The sequence below is a fragment of the Pipra filicauda genome, unplaced genomic scaffold (genome assembly GCF_003945595.2).
Source record: "Pipra filicauda isolate LSUMZ 115617 unplaced genomic scaffold, ASM394559v2 scaffold111_size4109106_pilon, whole genome shotgun sequence".
In the NCBI taxonomy this organism is placed as follows: domain Eukaryota; kingdom Metazoa; phylum Chordata; class Aves; order Passeriformes; family Pipridae; genus Pipra; species Pipra filicauda.
This window is the reverse complement of record NW_024103563.1, coordinates 3135631-3159551: the sequence shown is the minus strand read 5'-3', so window position 1 is coordinate 3159551 and position 23921 is coordinate 3135631.

The window sequence follows — 23921 nt, the reverse complement described above, 5'->3', positions numbered from 1 at the left end:
AAAATAGCAATGAAATCTGAACTGTTTCTAGTCACCATAGTGATGTACTGCTTGAAACCCAACAAGACAATAATAATGATAACGATAGCTTATAAGACCTGTTTCAGAAGTAACTTGTACATTTATCCCAATTCTGTGTGTCAGTTGGGTAGCCGAACACACATAGGGACAATCCGAACAATATAATCACAATCTTGATTTTCCTGCTAATTCACAACACAGCAATAGCATTATTAACACAAATTATAAGAATTAAGGAAAATTAAACAATTCTGCCAACAAATTTTGGGGCACAGATAACGTAGAGGTAAGGTATAGATGTCCGTTGTTCTGTAAATGTCTCTGTAGTAAAAGATTCTGTGATTTTTCTTGATAAATATGATTCCTCTCCTTTCAAATTCTCCCTTTCACCCTCTTATACTTGTTCTGTGCCAATCCCTCTACAAAGCCAGCCTCCTCCTCCTGTTCTCCAGACACTTCTATGCCTCCTGCAGCTTGGGCACTAAATAGCGATCTACTTTCCTCCCAGGGTCCTCGCAGGCCCTCTGTGAGCTCCCATCCCCAGAATGTGCCACTTAACTTTAGTTTGTCTCCTTTTCTTAGTTTTTTTTTTTTTTTAGCAATTAAAGTTAATCGGTGTTCCCCCCCACAGTTTCTTAAATCCTCATGTCTCTTAATCTCCTGAGCTCCTCCCCCATTGCACCCCAATGCACTGCTCCATCAAGGTGATGATGGAAAGTGCCCAAGGCTGCCTGGGTGATCTCACAGATCCCCTTTCTGCTCGCTTAGTTGTCTTTTCCTCTTCCAAGGGTAAGACTTCAAGGTGAAAAAGTGCAGAGAGAAGGTGGGAGGAAGACATAAGTACCTGATAGAGCTCAGCCTGGGACATGTACTCACATCCTGTAATATAATCACTCCAACCAAGAATACCTACAGTCTACACGAAATATTTCAAACCTCCTATTTTTTGTCAGTGCAGGAGTGGCAAGGAAGATCAAAAAGAGACAAAACACTAACTCTTTTGGGAAGACTCAGCACACAGACCACAAGAAAAAATGTCCTGCAGTTTATCTCTTTGCAGAATGCTTTGACAAATGCTGCTTTTTATAAACCTTGTCTAACATGTATTGCCTATAATTCTTTTGAAAATGACTCATTTTGTCTCAGCATTCAAAAAAATAAACCAAAACCAACTGCAGAGGCTATATTTTAGCAGTGCCTATTGCAATCTAGTTTTTTTTGCTGTAGTATGAACTGTAGAGTTAAAGCTGTATGTATCTCTCAATATCCCAGACAACCCTTGGCATTCTTTTTCTTTCTACTGAAATCATTGTTGCTTTTTGCATTTTCTTTAAAGGTTTTCTTTTTACATGGAAAATAAAATAGTTTCACATTCAGTCACAGAATGGTTTGGATCTCTAACAGGTCATGTAACCCATGTCCCCCTGCTCTTATAGATAATTAAAATGCACCAGGTAAACACAAATTTAATTATCTATAAGAGTTTCTGATTGCTGGATCTAACTTTCTTTTTCCCAAAGTCCTGTGGTAATTTGCCTCACCCCTCTACTCAGCACAATTTGGTTTTGGTTTGTTTTTTTTACTTCAAAAGTTATGAAGACAACTCTTTTGTTCTCTTTATTGTCCTTTATTTAACTATAGGGTTTTTTTGTATTCCACAGTATTTCACTGTTCTCTTTCTTTCTTATCATGTGTTACTTTTCACTAAACTGTATCTTACAAAAAGAGATGCTGAAAGAAAGGGAGCATGGATACTGAATAAAATAACAAAAAAATAATTGAAATTAATTACTGTTATCAATGCTTTGCATTAGTCATGACTGTAGGAAAGAAAGTATAGTTTCATCTGATTCTTTTCTCTCAGTCAGATTCTGTTATGCTGATTCTCGTGGACTATTATTTTCTTCTTCTCACAATGTCATTGAAATTAGCAGGATTATCACTGCAGCAAACATTCTGATACTGAAAAAGGTGGCAGAATCCAGTTTTGAATGATTTTCATATCATAACCCACAGTGGTTCAGTAGATTATTTACTTCTAAACTCAAATATGTATATTAAATAGGTATTTGCTTCCCAAATTGTGGATCACCTTCAAACAACTGCCTACCTTTTATTAGCACCCTACACCAAAAAATACCATTTTTGCTCTCTATCCAATGATTCTGATGTGCAGAGACACTTTAATTGCTCTGCATTCCTGAGTAATCATTTTATGATGGGTTTATTGCCACCTCTCCCTTATCAGGGCATGGCACTGTTACAGACCCTAGTGATAAATTATCCTTCCGAGAGGGAGAAGACTGTGCCACTTTAACAAGTGCAATAAAGCACTTTTTATACTGTGAGAGTTCAGTGCATTTCCCATTCATCATACACCCTCAGTGATTTTACACAGATTTTACACTGTTGATTAGCTCATTAGTGGGGTTAATTGGATACATTAACTGGCAGAATTACAGCTTGACTATGAACCAGAGGCTGCAGCATTATAAATGACAGACAAACTACAGACACGCATGGCCAGTCTGAAAGAAGTTCTTCTCTTTGATTAACTTTCATTAGGCTTTAATTCTTCTCCTTCTACTTCTATAATTGACTCTGTCTGAATATTTACTACAGCACAAAATGAATAAGGGGGTAGATTACATAAAACTGAATTTTCTATGGCCGTCTGTCCTGATGTTGCAAATATTCAGAAGACAACAATTAGAAAATGATCAGTAAGAAGACTGTCAATAGTTAGATCTTACAATTAAAGTGTACAGGCAGTCAAATCCTAGCTGCCTTCATACATCCTGTTAGAAAGTAGTGCCCGCAGTTGCACGTCTGGGGCCCAGCCCTGTTCCTTGCACACAGCCAGAATTTTACAGATGGATTAGTGTGACATAAAAAGATAGGAAACATTTGTTGTCTTTGGGAAACAGAATGGGGTCACTGAGAAGCTACCTGCTTAGCCTAAATTCTGCAGTGCTTCTGCAGGTGCTAGGATGATGTTATTGAAGGAGTCTGAGTTGTTACACCTCACAGATGCCCAAAGGATTCCCCAATCATTTTGAATGCAGATTACTTTTCTATCAAGGTAATATGGCTTTGAATGATGTTGGCTAATGATTAAAGAAGTTTAAAGTTTAGTGATTTATTGTAAGCAAATAAATTGGTAGCTACCCTGATGCCTTTACACTGTTTTTCTCATAGTTAGCTCTGGCCATGTGAACTGAGGTTTTTCCACTTCAGGTTTTTTATCTGTTAAGAACCCAAACTTCTTTCAGTTTGAACACCTCAGAAGGCCAAAATGGAAGAAACTCTGTCCGTTTCATCCCCCGTGCCTCTTCCATCCCAAACAAAACCCACTGCTTTTTCCTTCTAACAACACTGTATGAGAGCAGGTGATGGCTTGGGGCAGATGCAGCATAAAGAGCCATTCTGACCACCCTGTTTCTCTCTCACAAAAAGCTCTCCCTGAGTTTGCAGACTCTTCCCTGGTTTACAGGTAATGCCTCAAAATGCTGTTGGTTATCAAAACAAGTCCTGGACACCTACTTGAGCATTTGTTATCAGTGCCATTTTGCTTCATACACCTTATTTCTTAGGGGTAGTAGATACAATGTTTACAACGTGTACATATGAACGAGAGTTCATATGCCAAAGAGAGTATTTCAACATGCAAATATAAGAGAAAGTAATGCCTGAATCTGTTAAGCACACAGATGAAAATGTGCAGCAGGACCTTAGGCAAACTCATTTGACTACACAAGCAGGGATTACTTTTAATACCTCTCTATGCCTTTTTAGGCCAAAGCTCTTAATGGGATTTTGTTGCAGGGTTTTTGTTTTTTTTCATGTATCCTTGCAATTGTCAGCCTAAGATTATTGGTTGTTCTACTAGGATGGGTGAAAGAATATTGTAGTGAGTGAGTTTGACCTAATTAGTAATGCACAGTTGAGTTTGTGACCTTCATTTTCACTTTGGTTTGCCCATCTGTAAGGAAATATGTTCCTTTGTCTTTTTTATTGAATGAGTCTGATTTCCATCACTGTACATTACCTTAACTTTTCTCATTTCAGTAAGATAGGCTTTGGGAAGATAGTCATTTATTTTTTCCTTAGCCTCTGTTTAGGGCCTCTTTCATTTGCCTTTTAATTTTGGTGTTAAATAATGCTCCAAGTTTTGGATTGCTACCAGTTTCTGGATTTTTTGTGTCTCTTCTGGATAGACAGCACTTAGTTGTGAGTAGTAACAACATCAAAGCACTTTGATATATTCCCTCTTAACTACCTATAAACCATTACTTTCCACATTATGTTATTATCTACAACAAAGTAACTACAAGCAATTTGAAAACTGAGGATGAAGTCTGTGGGTTGTAAAAGCCATGCCTACATCAGCATGAAGAAAAGTAGTTTTGTTGTTGATTTTGTTCCAGTAGCTCCAGTTTCTGAAGCTGAAACACCATCTTATACTCAGAGACAACTGCAATTTTTTATAAAATAAAGTCCTTAATAAAGAGGATTCTAGGCTTCAGAGGTAAACAATTTATTAATTCAGCCCTGAAAGCGCAGCAGGATAAAAGTAAATCAGCCTAAAGATGGACATATTTCTTCCTAGTAGGTGGTTTGTTATCTTAAAACCTACAGAGCAGCTCTCAGAAATGCCTGGGATGAGTGTTTCTTCATATAGCTCTAAGAACAATGCCATCCCCGTTTTTTCTGTCAAGAATTTGGTTCCTTTTGGTTCTGTGGCTTGTCCCTTTGGGAACAAGATTATTGTCCCATAAACCAGCAAGTGGTTAATATTATCCCTTAATTACTCGTAACAGTGTGAAGCTGAAAAGTAATATTGCGTGGCTTGTAATATGAGTGTTATTAGGCACTGCACTTACTGACAGGGAGATTGATTCTAGGTCTGTTTTAGCACCACCAGAATGGAATGGCTCGGTCTGAGGTTTGTGCCGTCACACAGACATCACTACCCAGACCGATGTTTTTGCTGGTCAAGTAGCACAGCTTTGCAAAGGGCCCCACAGATGTGAAAGGAAATGCCAACAGAGTGAGGTAATGATACTCAGCATTACCTCAGAGTGAGGTAATGATACTCACGGTAGGCATCAAAGACAGAAGTAACATGGTGTGACTGCAGAAGTAGGCTTCTGGCTCCCTACACCCACAGGCACAAGAATGTGCCTTATTGCCAATGCATGAGAAGTGCCCTTCAAGCCAACAAGATTGTTCATGCACCTAACACTAGACACCTGTGCAAGTATCTGGATTGTTTGCACAGGCATTATGCCGGCTGACATAGTTTCAGAGCATTCCATCTGGACTTCCTAAACAAATCAAAGGGAAAGCACAAACAGACGAGCTGCTTGCCCTGGTTTCTGGTCACTCAAATGCTCCTTCTACTAAGGCAGGTTTTCCTCCCTGTTAATTAAGCTTCTTATGCTAGCAAGGTTCGGCATGACCATGTGGGCAAGAGGGTGGAGACCAGGTCTGAAAAGTGTGTGTCTACAGCTGCTTGGACAGGTAATTTGGTTCCCTAGTTTGCTCCTCAGTCCCCTGACTGGCCATGCTACATCTACATTAGTTTTCTTCCCAGCTTTCTTTTGAAACGAGGCAACTAGTTAGTTATCTTTCAGGCAAATGCATATGCAATTCTGTACCTGATGCAATAACAGAAAGGCATCACTCTAGTGTAATACAGCACAATACTTGCATCATTTTAGATACTGTGAATTTAAAAACCGTTTGACAAAATTCTCTTAAGGTTATAAGGGTGCTGGGGGAGACCTGAGGAAGATGCTCAGTGTGGACAGCAATTACTAACATTATTATTGCTGTTGTTGTCATCATTATAATAATTATTATATTTCTTATTACATTATGGTTATATTATATTATTTTTTTATTACTAAAATTACAGTGTGGCTTCATGCAAACTGCCTACTGAGTGTAGTCCAAACTCATGCTGAAGATGGCTCTAATAACACAATAGTCCAGATAATTCAGGTCCAGCACCTGAGAACATTACCTGGCCCTGCTTAATTCACTCCCATGGATAGACAGCATTAGGTGGATAGCTCTGAACCTCTGCCCTGTACACAGGGGCATTCAACAGGAGAGATGCCTTTAGCAACCACCTGGCTTAACGTGACTCCTTTCGAAGAAGCTTGCCCGAGTCTCTGGTGTAACCACTGGCAGATGGTCTTTGAGAGCCGTTTTTTGGGTTTAAAAGTTTATCAGACAGCTATATGAATAATAATTTGTATTCAGGTGGGTATATGAACAACAATTTGTATTCAGCTTAAGAACCTTGTGAATAAAAAGCCTGGAATAAAATGGTAAGTCCCAGGACTTAAAAAATTAGTAAAAACCAGTCTTTTTTGACTGCAGTCTGATTTACATTTTGAAAGTTCCAGCAAAAACTTTCAATTCCTTTTGCCAGTGGACTTAGAATAGGGAAATAATGTGATAATATTAAGCCTTAATTCTTCCATGGCTGTTGGTTTGGGAGAACTAATTTATGATTTTACCATGAAAACAAACAGCGTGAAAGGTATAAAACTGGCTAGAATCTGTTGCTAAAAGGAAGGAAAGAATTTGCAGGGAAAGGCTCCACACATAACTGGATGAATAATTACATGAAATAAGACACTGGGAGTCAACAGAGTATCTAAAGATGAGAATGAAAAAAAAAAAAAGAAGTGATTCGCAAAAAGAAGCTGCTTCTTTAGGGACAAAATGCTGAAGAATTTAGTGAGAATTACAAAAATGCAGGCTGAACTGAGGTAATCAAGTAGATTAAAAGTACCCTCAAAATGTCCTTCAGACACATGCCAAAAATTAGGGAGGAAAAGTGGGTTCTTGTGTAATGAGATATAGAGTAGAAATTAAGGATAGTGCAGCCATGAATGAAAAAAACCCAGACTTAAACATCTCACCTCAGTTTTCTAAAATGACAGTGACACGGTCTACTGGAGCCAATTCAGGGTGACTCTGAATTGTGAAGCCCTGCCAAAACAAGGATAATATTACCTTGCTTAGATAACAAAGAAAGAGCCTTTTTTTCTGAAAAGAAAGAAAATAACCAGGTATCTGTTGGCCAAAGTTAACTTTTCAAAATTTTGCAAAGCTGAAGAACAACTTATGAGGGAAAAACTGAAAAGTAGTTAAATAGAATATGTATTTACTAAAGGTAGTCTCATACTAATCTGACACCTTTTTTGACATGATAGATGATCTTCCTGGAAAGGGAAGCACAGTACAAGTTAGCATCAGTGTATGCAGCCAAAGTTGATGACTTTTAAAAATCATTTGTTTCTTGAATGTAATAGTTTCTATATACTTATTTATTCTTTCCTGTAAGATCTGAATTATATTTTGTTGGTAAAAAAAAAATCTTGGAAAAGATAATTTGTTCAACAGCAGAATCCTTGTAAGGTGTCCAGTCTTTTGGTTGTTGCTGCTGCTTCCTTACATATTTTGCTTTCTAGCTACTCTATGATTCATATTCCATAATGCAATTTTGGCCACTTTCCTTCCCCCTGAATTGATGTTTCTTTCCATTGCTGTTAGCTAACATCTTATTCAAATTCAAAACATTATTATATTTCTCCTACTCTGGCTCGCTCGTTCTTCTTTTTAAAGATCAAACCTTATTAATATCCTGGCTCCAATTGCTCCTATTTTTCACCATGCACACAGTACGACTTTGAGTTTTAAAATGGAAAAAAAAAGACTTCCCACACACATAATTTAATTTATCAGGGAAATTTAGTTTCCAAACTTTCTGCCTTTCCCTCTTCAGTATCCAAGTTTTTACACCTCATTAATAATATGCAAAGACACACACACATGAAAATGCTCTGTTTCTAGACTAAGACACAGACACGTGCAGCTACTCTCCTCCACCTCATGATTGTACTCTGTTATTTTATTACTTTAGTAGTTTAGTAGAATTCCCTTGATATTTTGGTGTCTTCCAAACTGCCCCATTCCGTGACCATTATAAGGTATCGTTATAAGGTATTCTCAAATCTTCGTTCGCGAAGCCTAGCCACGATGATAAGGTATCGTTCCATAGCCAGCTTTTAAAAGCTATTTTAATGAACTAATACAGTGCAAGTGGCTGGAAATGAGAGCCAGGATTATAAATCATTTGACAAAGTAACTTTTTGTGTTAAAAAGAATGGCTTTTATAAGTCTTGGTCCTTGCAAAAATATAGGTTCCACTTTCAGAAAATATCAACGGTCTGATGATTTTAAAATACTGACCTTACTACTATGGGCAGGTTTTTGTTTGTTGGTTTTTTTTAAGAACTGAAGCTGTTGTACTTTATAATAAGGTTAAGAAATTTATAACCCAGCCTCAATTAGCCATCAAAAGGAATTCTTTAGAATGAAGGAGTTACAAGGTATATTCCCCATTAGCTTCACACGTCAAGGTTAAGTAGCTTGGATGGATGGTGAAAAGAATATGCAGAAAATTGTCAACAGCCATGTAGCTATTATTTATGATCTGTGGAAGAGTGCTCCCAGCAGCAGCACATATGTGGAGCCAGGCATCACAGGCACAGTTGTACAGAGCAGTCCAGTTCCATTTAGCCCAGCTGGCCAACACCACACCACACCACCTCTCAGCTTGCTGCCTTCTCTGAAGTTTCAAGGGATGGACAGTGTGGTACTACCCAGCAAGTCCTCAGTTTCTTCTCACTGTGCTGGCCTGTGACCTCAGTAAGAATGGCTGGAGGCCACTTGTTTTTTCACATAGAGTGTCCTTGGTCATAGATCAGCTTTTATTATTTCTGTTGTGAGATCTGTCATTTCTATTTTGTTATTTTGACCCATTTGAATTTCAAATCATCATCATCATGGCTGGGCTTCGCGAACGAAGATTTGGGAAGGGCACTACCCACGTTTGTTGTAAGCGTGTTGGTGGCTAAAAGGGCCAATACGAGACAGATAGACATGTCCGGTTGCAACGAACCATTTGAATTTCAAATAAGCCTTCCTTAAACTACAACTACAGATAATAGAAAAAAGGTAAGTACAAAGTGAACCAACATGATTACAACAACTAAATTTAAATCTATCTGTGCATGTACTTCTTAAAAATCTTGGCTAACATGGTATCTGTCATGTCTCCTCAGCCAAATCCCAACCCCTTCAAGTCTCAGGTGAAAACTGGGGGAATACCAGAATAATGCAATGACTCCCCAAATCATCAGCTCTGAGACACAGAGCTCCTCTTTTGGAAATGCAGCAGCTGCCACTGACAAGCCTTGAGGTCAGACTCCTTCCTCCCTTGCCAAGCCATGGAGGTGACTCCACCTGGGACAGCATCCCAAGGGACAGAAGTGATTTCTCAAATGGACAGAAATGTCACTGACAAAAACATGCTTCCCTGCTTCTGAGACCTTAGTGTGAAAAGGAGGTGTGACCCATCTGGCCTGGTGTGAAAGCCCAGACAGGAGAGAAATGAAAAGTGACTGAAAGAGGGCAGAGTTGCATGGTTGTTTTTCCTGATTACAAGCTGGTTCTTGTTTTGCTGGAACATTTCCCTCTTAAGTCTACTCAACAGAGCAGAGTTGGTCAGAGGTGAATGACAAACCTTTTAACAGGGATCAGTCTCTTCCAGAGGAGTGCAATGTGCAGGGGAAGCCAATGAACAGGGCAACCTGTTGTCTCTGCATCATGACTTGCAGGTTTGTTTTTCTGCATGTTACCAGAGATACTCTAAGGAAGAACCTCTGCGAGACATGAATGTGAGTAGTTTTGAATGCCAGGCACTCATATACTCACTCCAAAGCACTGTCATACCTGAACATTAAGCAGTTCCATCTCTTTCTCAAGTCATTATCAGATCATACCCCTTTAGCAGGGCTTACGCAAGACCCTGAAGTCCAGACTGTGTGTCCCTAGCAGTCACTGTTCCCTCAGCTTTTGAAAATGTCCTCTGGATAGCTTTTACCAATGGTTTCCTCCTGGAGTTGCAAATGGGACACCATGTTCCCAAATGGACTCCTAGGGGAGCCAACAGCAGTTACTCCATGTACCTTTCTCCTTAAAAACTACTGTTCTCAATTATTCATATTCTCTCAGGTTTAAACAAGTGCACATGCATACAAATATACGGACAGAGGATGCCTGAGACCATAAATCCGACTCACCGCATGTTAATACAGGGAATAACAAGTTCTTAACAGGAATATATCTGTGCTTTTCCTTCTCAAACGTGTTGTTCAGAAAAGAGATTCGAGTTCAGTTTCATTAAAATATCCAATCAGCCATGTTTAAAAATCAATAATTTTACCTCAGTGAATACAGTTATATCACTGAAACTGAATACCGGTAAAAACCTGCGTAACTTCTCCTCCTTCAGAACTCTGCAGATGTGAGAGACTGAAACTTTAAGGGTTAATGACTCAAACAATCAGCCATTTGCAAAAGCAGTGGGCGCTTTGCTGACAATATGAAAAGTAACAGACCAGGTGCAGAGGGGTGCGCACCCACCACCAGAGGCTACAAGGTGGGTTTTGAGCCAGATAGGGGAGAAGGCTGATAAGAAGCAGGCCCTGCGGAGGTGGGATAGTGTTTATCATGCCAATGTCCTTCCTTACAGAACTGACTCAATAGTAAAACTTCCTCCTTCTCTCCATGGGAGGTATTGGGACTATACCAATACCTAATGCACATAGTCCTGAAGGTACTCATCCCTTCTGATGGGGCATAACTGGCTCACCTACATTGATGTGAGAGGCAGCTGTCATAAACCATCAAAGACCCTCAAAATGCTCATAGACTCATTTCTGGGGCCTCCCACCAGAGGACTCCACCAGATCCACACTGGTGCAACAGAGACAGTGTAAAACTGCTTCACCCTTCCAGGGGAGGTACCTGGGCACTCCCACATAAAGCTAAGTGTATATTAACCCACTGAACTTTGTGTTTCATGGCTTACCCCACCCCTGATGGATCAAGACAGCAACCATCACTTCGACCAAGGGACATGGAAATTGCAACAATCAAGTCTCATTGCTGGATCCATGGGTGGTGATATCTTTCTATTCTTACCCTTTTTTTCCTCTTTCTTTTCCTTATACATTTTCTTAAGTGTTATTTTTATGCTTTTATATTGCCATACTACTATAGATAATAACAAAAACAGCCACATACCTGCTTTCCTTTGCAACCAAATTGTTCTAAAATAAACCCTATATATATAAACACCAGTCAGTCAGTGTCATTTCACTCTATTCCACACAAAGGGATCTATTATTAACAAGAACATCAGTCACCCTTGCCTTCAGGGGTGGGTTGTAACAGTAGAGAACAAGTAAGAAACTGCCCTTCACAGGAGCAAGGTACTAGATAGGGAAAGGGACTTGTCTTCCCTTCTGCTAAGCTGCCATTTAGCACTGAAAACCCTTATTTGCAACTTCACACAAAGTGCTCAGTGATGAGTGCTTGCCCATTGCTATCCAGATTTTGTCAGACCCTCGCTTATGGTGACAATTATCTGGCTCTACCTACTTGCATCGCTGATGTCAGTGGAACCACTGATGGAAGACCCTGAGTCTGTGCCTTCTGTTATGTGATGGCCCTGTGCCTTCTGTTATCATTACTTACATTATGATTCTTACACTGTTAATAGACAAAGTTATTTCAATTATTTTGGGGCATGCTTTCTCTACTTTGTATTTTACACACAGGGCTTTGCACTTACAATCTACGCAAAGTGTGTCTTTTTGTAGTTAAAAGAAAAAGCAATTCCCATGAAGATCTTGTAGTGTTTGCATATGACAGGGGAGATTTACAGACAAATTATATTTTAGTACATTCTCACTAGAACTGTACTGTTAAGAAATTCAGAAACACTGGGAATATAAATCCAGCAATATGTGGCATGTTGCCAGATTTAGAAACAATCCAATAATTTCATATTTTGGAGGTAAGATAGTTCTGGTCTAGCAGCATCTTAAAGCTCATAGCTCACATTACTAAGTTCATATTTCATGAAAGTTACACATATATAGATTTCAGTTTTGCTACAAATCTGATGAATTACAAAAGGAGATGTCACACCAGAACATAAACACAAACAGAGAAAATATGTTGCAGTGTTACTTTTCCTATAGAATTCCAAGCATCAGCTGGAATGCAATGCAAAATTACACTGCAACACTCACTGTGCTTGATACAGGACACCTGCTCATACTGCTTCAAATGTAAAACTTTGGGTTATTCACTCTTTCAGTAACCTGAACTCGTCTCACTTGCCTTCTGAAACTATGTATAAGCCTATGATTTAGCTGGTATTCAATATACTTCCACTAAATTAAGTAAAAACTACACAGGAAGCTACATACAATGGCAACAATGCATTGTTAGACACTCACTAGACCATGATGTGACACCAGGCCATGTAGGTGGACAACCTTAGTAATTATATTACTCTTCTCTAGCAGTACAAATCATCCAGGAAAGTATCTCGATGTAGGATATCCTGTGATGTTGGCCAGTTTTATGACATTTATCCTTTCCCCTCTCCAGTCAGTTCTAAATATATTCCACAACAAAAATAAAGATGAAGGAAAGCCAAATTGGATACTGCTCTCTAACTAGAGGCCACAACGATAAAACAGTGCCTTGAATACACAGCTTGATGAAATGGGTGATCTAGGCATTTTGAATTTATTGCTACATGCGTAGACTGACTTGCAGACAACCTAAACATACATGTAATTACTCCAAGGGCCTGAGGGATACAAGGTGAGAAAGGAGAGGAAAAATGCAGAAGAATAGCAGGACAAGTACCTAAATTTTAGCAGGCTTTTGACAACCAGTAGTAAAAGATCGATTATTAATGGTCGTTGACATGGGAAAGAGTTCCGTGCTAGAACTTGTATTTAAGTTGTAAGAATATAAATATATATTTAAAGGTAGAGCAAATTGTAGGAGGTACAATACTTTTTTTTTACCAAGTACTGTAACTTATTGTAATCCTGGATGTGCTAAGCACTTTATTATCCATGATATTTTTTACTCAAAAATCAAATGCAGAAATGCAGAACAACATAACTTCTTCACAATGATTCACATGTATAATTCTTCCCTGAAAGACCTGCCTTCTTTCACCAATGTCTAGTGTCAGACATAAACTGGCACTGCTTTACCAAAAACAGAGTAGCGGTGCTGATTTACACCAACTAAGTACAGATATTCAAGTAGAATCAATTAAATATCACAACTTTTGTAACTAGGAAAGGGAAACATTTCTGCTGAGGAGGCAAGCTCATGCTAATGCTGCCGTAGGCAGAGCAGAAAGGTTCTTGGTTTTGAAAGTCTGAAATATTTAAAAACAAAGCAAACTGCAGCACCACAGATTTTGCTGGCAACATTTCTAGTAGAGGAATTGAGTTTGTCTGCAAGATTGTTGCAAATACTCAAGTGTCTATGCAGAAATGTGATTTGCTACTCATTAGTTTAAAGAGGTTTTCTTGGACGGAGCCTGTAAATGTGATATCCCACAACACAATCTCCACAATGAACCAAGACATATTTCTCTGACATAAAGAAGATCAAAAAAAGCACCAGTGTATGAGAGAATGGAGGTTTAATATTGCTAGAAAGACTGTCTGAATGAACTTCTTATTAGAGGAAGAGATTGAATCTTTCCATTATAAAAAAGTACAGATTACTACATCTCAGTGAGCCTAGTTTATTATGGGATTCTTGCATAATAGGAGGGAGTAACAGTGTTATCTTCTTTTTTCAGGATTTTGGTATGAGGAAGAGATATGTTTTTCAGAGCCTCTCAATCAAAGATGCATGGCAGTGACTTCCACTGTGGCTCTCATATCCACCACCTACTTTTTTCTGTTACGCATCCAACATGCAATGTTACAAGACAGCTACAAAGGGCACTTCTGCATCAGAAGCCCTACATTAAAATTAATTTGTCTTATGGTTTTAAAACTTATTATCTAAAATTCCCCTTTATTACTCAATAAGCTGTTTGCAATTCAAGTCTATGCCTTCCTGAAGCCATATTCTTAAATCCTAAAAATAAAAAAACACACTCTGCATTTCATCCTGCTGGCCACACCCTTGAAGGCTGGGCTGAATTCCCTTCTACCTTGGACACCAGGATTTAGTTAAGGGAGTCTTAACTGAGTGTCTGGCTGCTGAATTGTTTCAGTGGTGAGGAATCCTATCCAAGTAGCTTTCCAAGTAGTTAATGGTAAAATTAAAATTCAAGCTAGTAAACCCTCTGTAGCTAGTGATGCTGTATTTAAATTCTGTCTTTATCAACACTCCTTTTAGATGATTTCTCATATGTGTATGCATTCACAGACACAGTCACACACAAGTGCACAATGTCTGATTACACTCGCACATGGCACAGGGGCAGGATTTAAGGCACTGATGCTGAGGGCCCAGCAGCAAGAGTTCTGTCTTGAGAGTGCAGACAGGTGGAAGGGCACGTTTTCTGAATGGCTGCCTATGGCTACAACAACCCATTCATCTTTCATGGGATTTGGGGTCTCAAGTGCCACAGGACTTATTGTTACCCTGCTGCTAAAGTAGCAGTCAGTTCTGACACTGAATCAGGGTCTCTTAAGCAACAGGAGTTATTGCTGCCCCCAGGGCGCAGAGGTCACAGCCCCGACCTGCCAGTGTTTTGCTAAGTATTGGAGAGAAGTCTTCCTCCCCTCTCCCACATCGTACCTTCAGGGCTCAGCATGCCTAGCTGGAGAGTGCACAGGGTTGACAATCTGGCCTTTTCGGTGAGACTATCGAGTTTGTTATTCCTTCATACAGCAGGCATCACTTTTCCACATGTCAAATATGTGCCTATGCTGTGGTCACTGCTTAGAAAGACTGGCTTCAAAAATAAAACAGAACCTATTGTTCTGTTACAGAACAGGGAAATCAGGACTCCAGTGAAATACTAAGGCACAATTTCTATCACACCTTCAGTTCACAATGGGTTAAATGGTACTACATTTGATTTACAAATTTTTATTGCTTCTATAGTACTCTCAGACTATTTTAATGGGGGCAGAATATTGACAAGGAAAACCACATCTATTCATTCCACCAAATTTACAGGTTCTGTTGAAACATCCATCATTTCACTGTGTGATTTTCTTCTGCAAGTGAAACGTCAACTATCTTCTTTCTACCACTGAAAAATATAAAAAACTACGCTGCCCACCAACTCAACTGCAATTTTTTTCCTGAGATGTGAGTAAAGGATCAGGCCTATTAGTTGTAAAATTCCTGTTCCAATGATATTTAATCACATATCTGTTATGCAACAGTGATGTATCCAGTTTTCAGTTACAGAATGCAAGCCATACAAAATATAGAATGGCTTTCATATGGAATATCATCTGGATATAGATATCTAATTAAGCAGATTTCATATTAATTCATTATGATGACATGTCAGTAGACATTATCTTCCCATTTGGTTGGAATGGCTATTACCAGTATAACCAGCATATTATTGCTGTAAAACACAGGATTTAGCATTAGGTTTGGCTCTTATGTTCTACCTTTCTTTAAAGATAAGAGATCATAAGGTGTATCTGATGATGACTCTGAAGGTCTAAAAATACATGTCAGAATGTTAACATTAACAATATCATAAAAAATGTATGCAATAAATTAATTTTAAACCTTCAGGGAGAAAAGCGCTTTTTGTGTATTCAGGTGATGATACTGCAGAGTTTTTAACACCTTGTACTGAAAAATATAAAACACAGAAAAGCAATAGTGCCATGGAGAATTGCCTTAATTGCTTTGACCCTAAGGGTAAGATGTTAGAGCTATATATTCAGTACAAACAATGGTGCCCTCAAGCAGAAAGCAGCCTTTTCACTGTGTTGCTTTGATTTTGACCAATGTCTTCAGTGTAATCAACTATGGCAATGCTTAATCTTGCATTTTTACAAATCATCTTTACAAACAGAGGAAGATTTGCAACTAATAACACATTCCTTATACTAGACACAGGTAAGAACAATTTTGTACTGCACTCCATAGTTCAAAAAACATACTGTAAGAATGAAATATCTATTTAGATTATAACAAATAAAAACAAATTAATAAATGTGCTCAACAAATGTCAGGAGTGGTTCTAATCTTGATTTCAAAAATATGCAACACTTAGCTCTTATTACCTACGGAAGGTGACAATGTGACAGACATTCATAGTAATGTAAACTTGGTGCATTGGATGCATGTTTGTCCATAATTTATTTTATACTTGCATATATGTCATGAGTCAGAGCATATAAAACGTGTATTTCATTAATTCCTTCAATTTCCTCTGCCATATCAATCTGTTCCAACTTTCTTTTTATATCAATTTTTGTGTGTTTTAAAGATGGGCTCATTTCTGGCTCTCAGAGATCATCTTAAATGCCTCATGCATCTTATTTGGTTTTTCAACTTTGATATGTGCTCTTCTGTCCTTTAAAGCTTTTGTTACGTGCTCTTTATCTTTTGCGTATCATTTCAGTCTACACTTACTAAGGAACAGAAGTCTCAAACTGGAGCGTTTCTGCATGTTTGCAGCTAGAGAGCTTCTGATGCTATTTTGTCATAGAAAATAGCAAGTCCCTGAGTATTTTGAGTCACTGGGTTCAAACAGCAGTCACAAGTCTTCCTAATGTGAACACAGACCTGCAGTCCTGCTCTCCAAATTCCTTAGGTTTTTCATTGTGTTATTATAAATGAATAATAAAAAAAACAGTAGTGTGACCTCACCATAGAAATTACAAGTTTGAAACTGTTTTCATAGTTTTGTATAAGCATGGACAAACTGGGCTGTGACGAAGTGCTCAGTGTCCCAACATGAATGAAGGTTTTTTCTGTGTGGGTGACTGCAGTAAATGCACACAAGACTGCTCTGCATGGGTGGGATATAAATTAACCTTGAACCCACACTTGGCCTTGCTTCTCTTTCTTGTCTGTGTAATGGATGAGGAGAAGAGGGAAAGAAAATATAATTCCAAATAAAAACTTCTTCATCATCTCTGCAGAAACTGGGATATTCCCCTCCTTCTCTAGAAGGTTTACTGAGGAGTTCCCATTCTCCTTATGTTCACAGGCTGGCTACCTGATATGCACATTTTTTAAAGAGAAGACCACACCCAGTTTTGGCTGTGAGTGTGGATGACTTGATAGTCAACAGTGTCAATGTATATTCCCTCACAATCATGGAAGTACCAAGCCCGTGGGATCACTCTGCAGTTGGCAGATTGTGGATTCACCTTCTGTTTTGTACATCATATGGGCAATTGTGGTTAAATAGTATACCTATTTGGCAATTGCTGGCACCTCGGAGCATAGCGTCGCTAATTCAGAAATTATTTTGGCTTGTATAAAAAGCAACTCAGGCAGGCTGTCACATGCTGTGAAGATAAATAACTGGTTCTGGTGGCATACAGAACCTTTTTGTTCATGTAACTATGTGGAGAACATGTGGTATGCCAAACAACATCACAGTATCTTAGAGTTTTCAGAAAGGTGCTCATTTTTTTCTGAAGGTCTTGGTACACCTTACAGCGGAAGTCGTTCCCATTTACAGATAAGGAAACAGAATCACAGGGAAGTGAATTAACTCTCTGAAATCACTCATGGTGGACCAGGAGAAAACTTGAAAAAGAAGGTTCTATCTCCTTCACATATTGATTTAAGCAAAATACAACTAGAAATTATTTGGATGAAAGAAATTCTTCGAGAAGGCTGAAGAAGAAAGGTTAATATGAATTAATTAAATGCTCTTCTCCAGTGTTCAATGGCCTATTCCCACCTCTATGGGAAAGGACAGGGCTGCTCTGATCAGTTAGAGTTCTTAGCTGCACATATTTGCTTTTTGGCAAGGATCTTCTCTGATGCAAGAAAGCAAAGCTCACTGCAGCTGGCATAAGACCAAAGGCAGGACATGCTGTTCAGCCTTCTAGATTAAAAAATGGTATCAAAGTGAAATGAGTCACCAGGATAACACAGACTGTACAAATTTAAGTGGCACTCACAGAATGGGAAAGCAGTACCCTGAGTATTCATCATAGTTGTGTCAAATCTAATGTGCAACAAAATTATGATGAATTCTGGATGACAGATGACAAATCTTTGTGAGTGAATGTTTCCCTGGGGGCAACAATGAACAGAGTGAACAGGCCACAGAAAAGAAAATACATAAATGCATGTTTCTGAATGCTAGGAGTTAAGACTGCTGCCAATAATCCACACAAAAATATATCCAGCTGGAAGTACTCCTGTGCTATGGGTTATGCTGACCTGAACATAAGCAGGCTATTTCTGTCTACAAAAGCAGGGAGAAGGGAAACAAAGAAAGCAGGTAGAGACAGCTACCTCTCACTACACAAAAAAATGTCACTAAGGGCTCAGCTGATGCTCACTTGAGTAGATACCAAAGCGTCACTTTGACATAGTGCCACTGGTGTTGCTCTAAGATACTTCACCTGAATTCTGGCTGTCACTTCAGAAGACACAGGTCTCTTGCACATCCTATTTCTTTATCTGTCAGCTCCGTATGATTGTTCCTGATACACTAGGGGAATCTCAAAAATCATTAGATGCCTTATGTGGAGCAGCGAATTCAGCCCTAAAAATGTCAAATATGGTGTAGGTCAGCAGCAAAGCTACTACCAGAATGAACAGTAAGAAGGAGAAGAATGGCTCTCTGATCCCTAAGCAATGGCTACCACATTAGCTTCATACAGACACAATTTAACACTACCAGCCTTTAAAATCCCAAAGTGTAAGTAGCTACAGCAACTTGTGAGAGCTGCTAAGTCCATGAATCCATTAAAAAATATATAAAATTACAGTTATTACAGAATATCTTTTATCCTAAATGGAAAGAAAACTGAGGTAATCTCATTCCCACCATGTGATAAACATTAACAACTGCTGACTTTTTAATGGTGAGTACTTCAGGTTTGAGACTTGGATGGAGTAGATTTCCTGTATATATTTGAATATATTTGTTCTCACTGAATGAATGTACACATGCTCTTTTTCTCTATGAATATATTTTTAATGTCCTTCTACGCTTACTACAGTACGTGATATAACATTCAGTTTGACCTTTCAAGCTAATCTTTACTCGTCAAAAAAAAGGATAGACACAGAAAATATCTAAATCTCAGCTGTCTTTTGGCTTCACTATAGTGCCCTGGTGCTGTCAAATATAATTTAGGAAGTCATAACACATCATTTCAAAAGGAAGGCTTCTGTTATCCTGAATGGATACATCTGTGGCCAAGATTTTCCACTTATGTATTCTAAACTGATCATTGTGTGTTGTAACTGAAATCAGCTTACCCTAAATTTTAGAGAGAAAAAAGTAAAATATTTTTTAAAAAGAAAACTTTGCAAGGGGTTTGCATTACTGACTGTTAGAAATTTCACATGGTGTTTAAGAAAAGGGAAAGGATGGATAATACCTATGGGGCTGTAAGGTAAAGAACATATTAATCACATAATCTTGGGCCAGTACAATCCAGGCTTCTCCGTGCTTCTCTAATCAGGATTTTCTCTCTCAGCACAAGCCACTCTTTGTCTCCTGTATTCCCAATAAACCAGCAGCAGAGAAACCTTGAAGGTGGTAATAAAGGTGCAAGCTGGACTCAGCACACTTTTCTTTCCAGCAGTCAGCCCGGTCCTGTCCAGGACAAGGATGGGGAAAACCCCCACAGCTCAGATAGCTCTGCTTCAGGACATAGGGGACAACCCACATTCATCACAGTTTTTGCTTCCCTCTCTCTGCAAACTCAGGCAGATTATCTCAGTACTAGTCACAGTTCAGAGCTTTTTATTCCACCCGTGAATATGAAATATTTACTCTTAAAAAAAAAATCAACTAATATTTCATGACCATAGGTGTTGGGGCCCTCTGCCAGGACTTCAGTTCCTCTGCTCTAAGCCCATTTTGGAAAAATGGGAATTACAAAGTAGGGGAGCAGCATACTTGGTCCTCTGCTGGGAAGCACCTAAAATCTTCACACACATTTACAGTGTCTAGGTACACTGAACACTGTGTGGTTCACAGGATTCAGTCAGCTCTCTGAAATGGGTTGCAAAAAAAAGGATATTGAAATCCTTTACCTTCATTTATTTCTTCAGCTCATTAGAGCTGAATCCAAAAGAGAGACCATGGGTGCAAATGTCCCAATACTACATTTCTCTCCCACCTGCAAGGTTGTGAGAAAAGGATAACTTTCACTTCAGATAATTGCTCTTTGACACTAGTGTTTTTGAGTCTGAAATACAAAAACTAGGAGATTATTCTAAAGTATTCTCTCTCTCAAAGCACCTATTTCTAGAAAATACAAAAAGGAAAAAAGTGTAAAGATGAAGACTTAGGCAGCCTGAATGGCAATGGTTTGATGCTTTTTCATAACATCTTAGTTTTATTGTTCATGAGCACCACCAAAAAAAAAAAAGTGACCACATACAGATTCCTGTGCTTAGTGTCCCCCCCCTTGCCTATTCTTCAAAAAATTATTTTAATTTTTGAGATTTTTCAAATAATTCTCTGAGTAATATTGCAAATCAGATTAGCTCATGACCACTAGCATCAAGAAAATAATTCATTTTTACATCTGGTAAAAATGAAAGGAGAGCGAAACTCAAACTCATCTCCACTGAAATCTGTTAGGGCCAGGAAACAGTTATTAATATCTAAAATATTATCCTAACGAATAAATGTATGAGTTTTCAGTTCCCTGTAGTATATTTTTAAGTAGCTCAACCTTTTCTTTTTTGTCATACAGTTCTGAAGCTGTTATTTTAGTATCTTTAGGAAAACCGTCACACACTACATTGTTTGTTACATCCATAATCATCCACGCAACACGTCAGTCAGATGTTTCCAATGGACTTTGAATTTCTTTAGTGGCAAAATATTCCCATTGAATGATATTTCTTTTCATGTCTTCAGACAATACATAGCCCTCAAAATTAACCAAAGACAACCAGATAAGTAGTACAGTACCTTTGAAACCTTGAAGGGCTAAGAGTTCATGTTGTAACATAACAGGGAAAAGAGGAAAGCCTCACTACTTCTATGTTTTTTTTGTGCTTATAATTACACAGAAATTGAAGGTTAGGCAGGGATCCTTCATAAGGTGGAAAACATTCTTTGTCACCACAGAGTTTTAATAGGCAACTCATGTCTATTAATAAGGGCACATCTGTTCCAAAGGCTTGCATTATGCAGGTGTCTGTTTCTCTTGTGTTTTTTGATTATACAGTAGATAATTAGTTAGACATGATTATTTGCAGCCCCCATTTGGACCACTTATCACATTATCAAAGGCTTTAGTTTCTAATTATGAAATATGAAACAAAAACCCTAGCTTTGCATGTGTATCACTCAAATATATACCTGTTAGAAGGATTCTGAGAGACTGATTATTTCTTTACTCAAAAAATTAACACCAAGGTTAATGATGAAAGAGGAACTATTTTTGCTTTATAACTCTGTGAGAGGAAAACACAGCCTTTCCTATTCTTCCTAATAACTACAGGGACCTTAAATTATATCTTATTACTCAATTTATGTTTAAAATACAGCTTTTTCAAAATCTATTCAGCGAATGTGGCAAACCCAGACCTTAAAGACTACAATTTCTTGTCATGAAGCACATATTTAGGTACCTTCTCTATTCTGAAAATTCATGGATCTGTTTTGCTATTCCAAAACTTTCTCTCTCCATCTAAACTAAAATCACACTCAGTCTCTGACATCTCTGGCAGCCGTGCAGCTGTTAATTTAGGCACTATGGCTAAAAGATAAATACTGTTCTGGCTTTCAAGATTTGCATTTATACCTTCCGTCAGAGCGAACGGTGCAATGCCTATTACTATCACACTTGTATGGATATCATTTTTGGTCTGGACCTTTTCCTAAATTTGTACATTCTTTCTCAGTAATATTGCTAAAGTTGTGCCTCCCTTACACATTCATGCAGAGAAAATTATTTCCTGAGAACTTTAGGTTTTGTGTCTTGACTACTGCACTACTGATCACTCCAGCAGAAATGCAGTCCTCACTGCCTAATGTCTATCTTGAGTGCCACTTTAATCCAAATAATCCCACTATCTCTCATTCTTCATACTCTGCTAATCTGAGACCTTCACTTGCCTATTAACTCAGGTTAATCTCAGCAGCTCACTTACTCAAGCTGGTGTCCTTGTGCATTCTTGGTGATACCTCTACAATTGGAGAACCTCCCCGTGAAGTCATTTACTCACTGAAATACCTAAATAATACTTTTAAACTTGACAAAATTCACAACAGTAATCAAGAAGTATCCAAGCAGTTAGAATATTCACCTTGGGGAGGGACAACCTGTTAGTCTGGTCTCTGCTGAGGCCAAGTCCATTTCATGCCTCTTTTTGTATAACAGAAAATGCACAAACTGTTGAGGCAGAATTCACTATCACCATTCTATCCAGTGGCTCTACTGAAAAGTACAATGAGTGGCGACGCTGGGAATTGCTCAGGGACTTGTTGCTGTGCAGTAGATTTGCTCTGGACACAACTAGCAGATAAAGCCAGGTTTCTCAAGTGTCTGCTTTTTTGGTGCTGTTTTGCTTCACACCTGGCAGGCAGCAAAAGGGGCATCTAAGTGCTTAAGATGTTTCTACATACATGTGGAAACCTCCATTTAGGCTTCTATAGGTTCTGACAGTTGCTAGTGGAGTGACATTCATATTTTTTTTTTTTTATTTAGAATTAAATATTTTTAGATTATTTTTGATACTCAATTTTCAGAACAGTTATATACACTTTTGAAAAAAATAACTACCATGTCCTATTATATCAGAGTCTGGGGCCAGGACGGGGGCCTTAGTGCTTAAACTATAAAACTACATAAGATGGCCAACAGTTGTTAAACAGTGTTATTCTTCCAGACACTCCAGCTCTTTCTTCTCCAACACATCAGGCACTATCTGCTTAGTTGCATGGCCTCTCATTGTGCAATCCCATCATATAAGTCATAAATTCTTGGTACTAATTTCAGTTACACAAGTGTTTTAATGAGCACCCTACTGTGTTCCCCTATCTGTTACTGAAAGCTCAGAGGCCTCTATGGATACATTTCTCACAAATACTTATGAATCCAAGCATTTCCCATGATGTTTTTTATTCAGGCCACATGGTCACAACTACTAATGTCTTATAATCTTTTAGGGGCAATCAGATTCAAAGCTAAAATTAATTTCCTCCTAATATGCTTCGTGGATTCAAGAAGATAAATCTTATTTCTACAATTCATTTCAAAGTACAAGTAAAATGGATGAAAAAAAAGACAGGTTGTAAAAGTAACTAGAAACATTATCCTGTCTGAAAGGCAGACTCAAAAAGATTGAACCATTTGACTAATAGCTGTAATGCAGAATATGATGGGTGTAGTGTCTGGAATAATTAGGAAACAACATGCAGTAAATGACAAGAAGAAATGGATAAAACAGAGAAGTTGACTGTCAGGCAAAGGTGTATGAAACTTCTTCCTTCCAACCCCCAATTCTTTACTATTCTCCACAAAGTCCCAGGTTTCTTTATCAAAACTACTGCAATAATTTATTATTGTTATACTGACAGATTAAATTCCACCACATGCCATTCATGCCTATAAGTTCAATTAAAATGACAAGACTGACATGCATGGGTAACTTTTGTGCAAAAGGGAAAAGAGAGGCAGCTCTTCAATGAAATTAAATTCCAATACCACTTATGGCAAGATGTTTCTGAAAGCACAGAAGAAAAATTGTGGTCCTGAGTTTCCATCCCTGGAGATAGTTAACCAATAAAAACTATATCTGGGTTTGATTAACTCTGCATGTTTTTCTTG